Source organism: Phocoena phocoena, chromosome 14, assembly GCF_963924675.1.
Source record: "Phocoena phocoena chromosome 14, mPhoPho1.1, whole genome shotgun sequence".
Lineage (NCBI taxonomy): Eukaryota > Metazoa > Chordata > Mammalia > Artiodactyla > Phocoenidae > Phocoena > Phocoena phocoena.
The window spans coordinates 81,596,825-81,603,909 of record NC_089232.1 but is presented as its reverse complement, the minus strand read 5'-3'; the positions used below and the strand labels follow the sequence as shown (position 1 = coordinate 81,603,909).

General features: G+C 47.2%; 1 non-coding gene across 1 annotated transcript; it reads right to left on the bottom strand.

Annotated features, from left to right (window-relative positions):
- Positions 1-298: 298 nt before the first annotated feature.
- Positions 299-405, bottom strand: LOC136134268 (U6 spliceosomal RNA). The gene has a single exon (XR_010656550.1). It is a non-coding gene; the product is annotated as a U6 spliceosomal RNA (small nuclear RNA).
- Between the last annotated feature and the right edge of the window lie 6,680 nt (positions 406-7,085).

The window sequence follows — 7,085 nt, the reverse complement described above, 5'->3', positions numbered from 1 at the left end:
GGTATTTTGATAGGGATTGCACTGAATCTGTAGATTGCCTTGGGTAGTATGGTCATTTTAACAATATTAATTTTCCCAATTCATGAGCATGCTGTATCTTTCTATTTGTGTCATCTTCAATTTCTTTCATCAGTGTCTGATAGTTTTCAGAGTACAGGTCACTTATTGTCTTGGTTAGCTTTATTCCTAGGTATTTCATTCTTTTTGATGCAATTGTAAGTGGGATTGTTTTCTTAAGTTTTCTTTCTGAGAGTTCACTGTTAGCGAATAGAAATGCAACAGATTTCTGTATATTAACAAAAACATGGAACACTTCACAAATTTGCGTGTCATCCTTGCACAGGAGCCATGCTAATCTCCTCTGTATCATTCCAATTTTAGTATATGTGCTGCCAAATTGAGCACTGTAATAGATTTTTTTTACCCTTCCTCATCCACAAACTTTTCCCTGTAACTGTGGAGGGCCCTCCCACCTGGCTTTTGGCTTGGCCATGTGATTTGCTTTGACCCCTGGGGTTTAGCAAATGAGATGCAGACTGAAGCTTCAAAAGCCCTCACTCAGGTGGGTTTACTGGTCTTGCCCTCCTGTCATCACCACAAGAACGTGCCTGGGCTAGTCTGCTTTGGGCTGAAAGATAAGCAGAGCAGAACACAGTTTCCTTGGAGATTCTAACCAAGGCCTTCCAGGACCAGCTGACGTCTGGCCAACCCAGGCCATGTGAGTGAGGCCAGTTAACATAATTGAACACAGCTCATGCTCCCGAACTCCACAGACTGTGCACTGAATTTGTTGCTGCATGCCACTGCAGTTTTGTGGGTATAGTAAGTCCCCTACATATGAATGAGTTCTGTTCCCAGAGTGCATTCATAAGTCCAGTTGGTTCATAAGTCCAACAAACTTAGCCTAGGTACCCAACTAACACAATCGGCTACTGTACAGGTTTATAATACTTTTCACACAAATAATACATAAAAACAAACAGAAAAAAATAAAGAATACATTTTTTTTAAAGGAGATGTTGGGGGGGGTAGGAGTTTATTAACTAATTTATTTATTTTTGCTGTGCTGCATCTTCGTTTCTGTGCGAGGGCTTTCTCTAGTTGTGGCAAGGGGGGCCACTCTTCATCGCGGTGAGCGGGCCTCTGACTATTGCGGCCTCTCCTGTTGTGGAGCACAAGCTCCAGACGCACAGGCTCAGTAGTTGTGGCTCACGGGCTTAGTTGCTCCGCGGCATGTGGGATCCTCCCAGACCAGGGCTCGAACCTGTGTCCCCTGCATTAGCAGGCAGATTCTCAACCACTGCGCCACCAGGGAAGCCCAAGAATACATTTTTAATCTTACAGTTCAGTACCTTGAAAAGCACAATACAGTACCAGCTGCATCACCACTGCTTTTACGCTCACTTCTGGACATCCTGGGCTTGAAATAAAGATGGCGTACTACTGTACCCTATATAGTACTGTACAGTAAACTACACAAAAGCACAACGGCACGTAGAGGATACACACATGTGACAATGTACGCCAGATACGTGAACTAACTTACATGATTGGATATGCAAATGCACGTTCGCATCTTTGAAAGTTTGAAACTTGAAGGTTCATATGTAGGGGGCTCACTGGACTTGCTATATAGCATTATTGCAGCAGTAGATAACATACAGGAACTTTATAAGGGGGTCAATATGCACACTTTCCACTGGCCTTAGTTAGAGTGGTAATAATTGTGATAGTAGTGCTAATTATTCATTACTAGGTTTTGGGTACCTACAGACTTTTCTAGGAACGTTCTATGTTTTATTTCTAATTCTCACAATAACCTTACAAGGTTGGCAAAACAATAAGACCATCGCCACTTCTGCTACTTACTGAGCTGTGCACACCAGTGACTGAGGCCATAGACAGTGGGCTCAGATGGCCTGGCTTCAAATTCCAGCTTCACCTCCCTTCTCGTGTTGTAACTTTGGGCAACAAAGAGGTTATACTTATCCTCTCTGTACTTTCGTGTCCAAATGTGGGGATCATAATAATATCTATCTCCTAGAACTGTTAGGAGGAATGAATAAGGTGACACACAAAGTGCTTAAAGCAATGCCCAGTGCACCATGATCGTGAACGTCCCTGTCATCATTTTTATTAGATGACAGCCCTGGGCTGAGCATTTTATATAAATGCCCTCACTTATTCTCACAAAAATCCAGGAGAAAGGTCTTACAATCTCCATCTTATTGAAGAGGAAGCTGCAGGTAGAGGGGTTGGGACTCAGACCATCCAGCTGAGAGGCGCTGAGTAAACTGGGATCAAATCCAAAGGCCAAGCTGGTTCCCCAGGCCGCTGCCCCTCATTGTTCCCAGATGGTTTCTATTCCCTGTGCTTGGGAAGGATGGCCAAGCTGTCCCAGGAGCTGTCCTAGGCTGATGTGGGCTCCGTGAGGCTCTGCGGGGGCTGCTTTCTCCCGTCTCCCTCTACAGGAGGCCCCAGCGAAGCATATGGGAGGTGTGGGATGCAGTGTAAACCTCTGTCCATGCCTGGAGGAGAGACCCTTGCACGGCACCTCTGTCCACCTCCGCCCGACTCGTCATGAGATCTGGACCCTCTGCTCCTTGTCTGTGTCCGTTTCCCAGTGCTCTGCAATGAACATCACTTCCGTCACTGCCTTCCCCCGAGGCAGCCCTGGGACTCAGAACAGTATGTGAGTGATGTCCCTCGGGGCTCCAATGCGCTGTCCCGTCCTCTGCAGACCGAGCCTCGCTGGTGCAGGGCACTGTCCAGACCTGGGGGGCCCAGAGGGAACCTGATGGGTGGGCTAGGCGACCCAGCCCTGCAGCAGCATCCCACCACCCGCTTGGAGCATGTGTCTCCCCCTGCTTCCGCTGCATCCTCAGGGCTCACCAGCTCTCCCCGATCCAGCACTGGTCACCTGGAAACGCCGCTGTGCACATCCCTCCAGACATGGGGCTGTGCAGCCTGCCAAGTGTGCTTCTGGTGCTTTCTGTTCTGTTTTCTTTTGTATAATCCCAGAACAATTTCTGAATAAATGTGTGCCAACATTTTTACATTGAGGGATGGGATAAGTATGGGGGGCTTTTGACTTTTGACTTACACCTTTGTTTTCCAATCAGTTGTCTTCCTTATGGGAATGAGACCCCTGGAAGACAAGGACTAAATCTAATTGCTCTCTGGGTCCTCAGACCCACCCTCGCATAGCGGAGCGCTCAGAAATGTTTGCTGAATGAATGCGTGAATGAGAGAATGTCTGCAAACAGAGCTTTTCCTTTATTCTCTGTGACCAAGGCCCTCCTGGTGCTTCTTCTCCAGTGAACAAGTCTCTGAATTTTCCCCATGAGCTTGAGTCTCTGCCGAGGTAAGTTGTCTGGCAACATCTCACCCTGGATATGACTTTCCGCCACCAGCATTGCCTGTTCTGCTACACATCCTGCTCTGTGAGCTCCTGGACCTCCATCCCTTGGCCTCACCATGTGGTACCGGTCTGGTCCTCCCTGGCAGGGCACAAGGAGGGCTGGTACACCCCTTCTAGGAAGAAGAACAAAGCAGCAGAGTTTTAGGGTATGCCCCATGGCCTTCCATGACACCTGGCCTGCAACCATGAAAGCCATGAATTCTCAGAGTCCTACGTCTGTGACTCTCCCGTCCTGTCCCTTGCTGGCTGCAGCTCTAGGACCCTCCAATGTGAAGGCCTGTAGGTGCATCTTCGGAGGCAACAGAGAGCAGAGTAACTGGGACCAACCTGACACCTGACAGCAGAGCAGGACTGGAAGGAGACACCCCTCAGGCCACACTGTGGGAGGCGAAGCAGATTGAGGCCTCCCGGGGCCTGGGGCTGAGAAGAAACCAAGGGTGTGAGAACCAGCTTAGGCCCGAGAGAGCACCCTGGGGCTGCGCAGGGAGGGAGCCGTCTCAACCACATTTCCTGGAATCAGAATGTACTCTCCTCACCCTCCCGTCCTTACGCTTGTCTCTAGAAAGAAATCCAGAGGCACGGCGTAGATTCCATCCTCCCGCACGTGAGCTGCTCCCCTCTCTCCAAGGTTTTCCTCAGGAAGATGACTGTTTTGCTGCAGTAGTGGCCCCTGGCAGCTCTCCAGCCTCTGGGGACTTTTGTTCCCTCATCCATCCATCTGTGGGCTTGGTCTGGGCTGTGAGGAATGATATGTGTGGGGCCCACACACTGGGGTTTAGGTCTTTGTTTCCAAGCAGGCCACAATCCCTGCAGAGCCATGGGCAATGGAGGCCATGAGAGAAGAGAGAGAAGAGAGAATGGACTCCTGATGCTGTACAGAATGTTCTCAGGCGAGACAAACTCACAGGAGATGTTGGAGGTTGGGCCACTCTTATCACTCTGATATGTGGTTGACCCTGGATGGTGGTGGTCCCTGGGGCAGCCCAGGTGGACTTGAGCACAGAAGATAGAGACACAGGTGGACGATCCTAGTCTTCTCAGTTGAGGTGGAGTCCAGAGAAGAGGAGGGACCTGGCAGCCCTCTGCCATGGGAGGATATAGAAGATAATTTCTGTCTGATACTTTGCCGACTCCAGATGCCCCTGGGAGTGCCTAGAAGAGCCATAATTGCTTCATGAATTAGCGCACCTCTTAGACCTGGAGGATGACGGGCTTCCCTCTATTAGTGTTGGTTGGGAGCAGGGACTTTCTTTAAAGAGTTTAGAAAATTGCACCAATAAGTCTTTGCTTTCATGACCACTGTAAAACTACTCTGCATAACCTGGTTTTATCTAGCCTAGGGTTTTAGAACTTTCTGAAATCACAGATTCTCTGTACAGTCAGTCCCCTACATGCGAACCCTCAAGTTGCGAGCCTTCAAAGATGTGAACGTGCGTTCCATCAACGTCAGGCGTGAGTGAAATTGCAGCTTGCCCTCCGTCTACCGTTGCTGACGATCCCTCAGCTCTACCATCTCCCACCTCCTCTCCCTCCTCCAGTCAGTGATTCTTCTTGCCTGTTCACTCGATGCCAGCCCCTGGATGCCAGCTGTTGTGCTGTACTGCTGTACTTTTCAAGGTACCGTTCTGTAAGATTAAACATGTTTTATTTTTTGTGTTTGCTTTTTATGTATTACTTGTGTGAAAAGTATTATAAACCTATTACAGTACAGTACTATAAAGCCATTCGGGTACCTAGGCTAACTTTGTTGGACTTATGAACAAATTGGACTTCAGAACGTGCTCTCGGAACGGAACTCGTTCGTATGTAGGGGACTTACTATAATTTAAAAACGGAAGCACAAGAATATTGATTCAGATGACCTTATGTTAATAAACAAAATTTGTGTAGTATTTGTGTGGTAACCAAGGTGGTTCTGGCATCTCAACTTCATTTAGTATAGGCCACCTTTAGTCCATGTTTCAGCCAACCAATGAACAGAACAAAGTCTTTTCTAGCCTTCCCAGACTACAACATTAAACCTGGAATCTCTGTGGATAGTGGTTCCCTATCCACAATTCAGCCTGATCCAACTTTATGTCCTTTCCACCATTATCCCACTTTCTTCCTATTTATTCCCACACCAACCCCCAAATTCTGTCTGGATACACTGGAAAAAAATTATAATTACTAATGTAGTAGATGGAGAAGGGTGTATATGAGGGCTCTAAGTCTTCTTTCCTTTCTATGTTTCTTTGTTTTGGTCATAGGAAAGCACATTTAATAAACCGTAGCTAGAGCTGCAGTTAAGTTCATGGCATAGCTGGTGTTTATTGTGTTTGGAAAAAAGTACTGATTTTGACTGGGGATCAGGAAACCACTTGGAGACGGAAGACGAAACTGGAACTCACTCCAGGGATAATATCTTCATGCAACCTTACTTCAAAAAATAGTAATTTCACAACATATGCCTAAAACCGAACCTGCTTTGCAAAAGGGGAAACCATGTAGGGTAATGTTAAAGCACGAGTTTCCACAGCAAGTCCATGTTCAAATTCAAGCATTAGTGGTAGGAAATCATCTGAAAATTGTGGTTTTTGTAGTATATCTATGTATTGGTTTGCTAGGGCAGCCAAAACAAAGTGCTACCAGCTGCCTTTGCCCCATGTCTTGTTCCCCGGTCACGGCTGGTATCTCCTTTCATCTTGAGGAATCCATAACTCCAGTGCCGCGCTGGCTGCCTGGTCTCAGCACCAGCAGCGGGCTTTCTCAGGTTGGCTGCGTGCTCAGCATTTTGAAGTGGTTTCCGTGAGCTTTCATCAGAGCCCATCATAAAAATCGCTGCAACACCTTTTCTTGTAACATATGTTATTGGGATGTCAGAATGATCACACGTCTCACACTTGCTGTATTTTTTTTTTAAAAAAACTTAAAAAAATAAATATTCATCCATTGTGAATAAAGAACGCCCGCCTCCCTTGCTTCCTTTCCAGCCTCACCTGCTCTGCCCTCGCGCAGCTTGGTCGTCTCTCTTCTGCTTTATGTCCAGAGCCTCCTCCTGGGTCTCCTCATCTCTCATCTATCTCCATCCTGTCCATTTTCCTCTCCACAGCCAGAATGACCTTTCCAGAACACAGATCCGTCTATGTCGCCTTTCTACTTGAAACGGAATCCAATCCCCTCTGTCCCCAGGGACCGTTCTGAAATCCCTCACATGGTTTCCCAGGCTTTCATGCTTCCTCGCTCAGCTGTAACTTGCCCCTTCTCCACTCTCTTTGTACATTCTAGCCTCACCAAGCAGTGAGCCGGCCACCCGACATCATGACCTTTCCGGATGCTTTTCTGTGCCTTCCCCCATGGTTATTTTCTCGGCTTGATGGTTCTCAACTCCCACCCTGTCTCTTGTTCAGATTTTTCTCTCCTGTATGAATTGGTTCTAATAGCACGTCTTCTGCTGAAGCTTTCCTTGATCTAGTAGATATAGTCAACCTTTCTTCCATGTAATTTTTGTGCGCACCTGCACTAGGGATGACCCTCTATTTTACTGTATACACATTTGTCTCTTTGAAGGCAGGGAACACTCTTCCTTTTTGTAAGCCATCATGTCAAAGTTTGTATTTTGATGAACCGGTCGTTGTTTGTTAATTTCATTTGTATGTATTGTATTTTGGCCATCTACAGCACA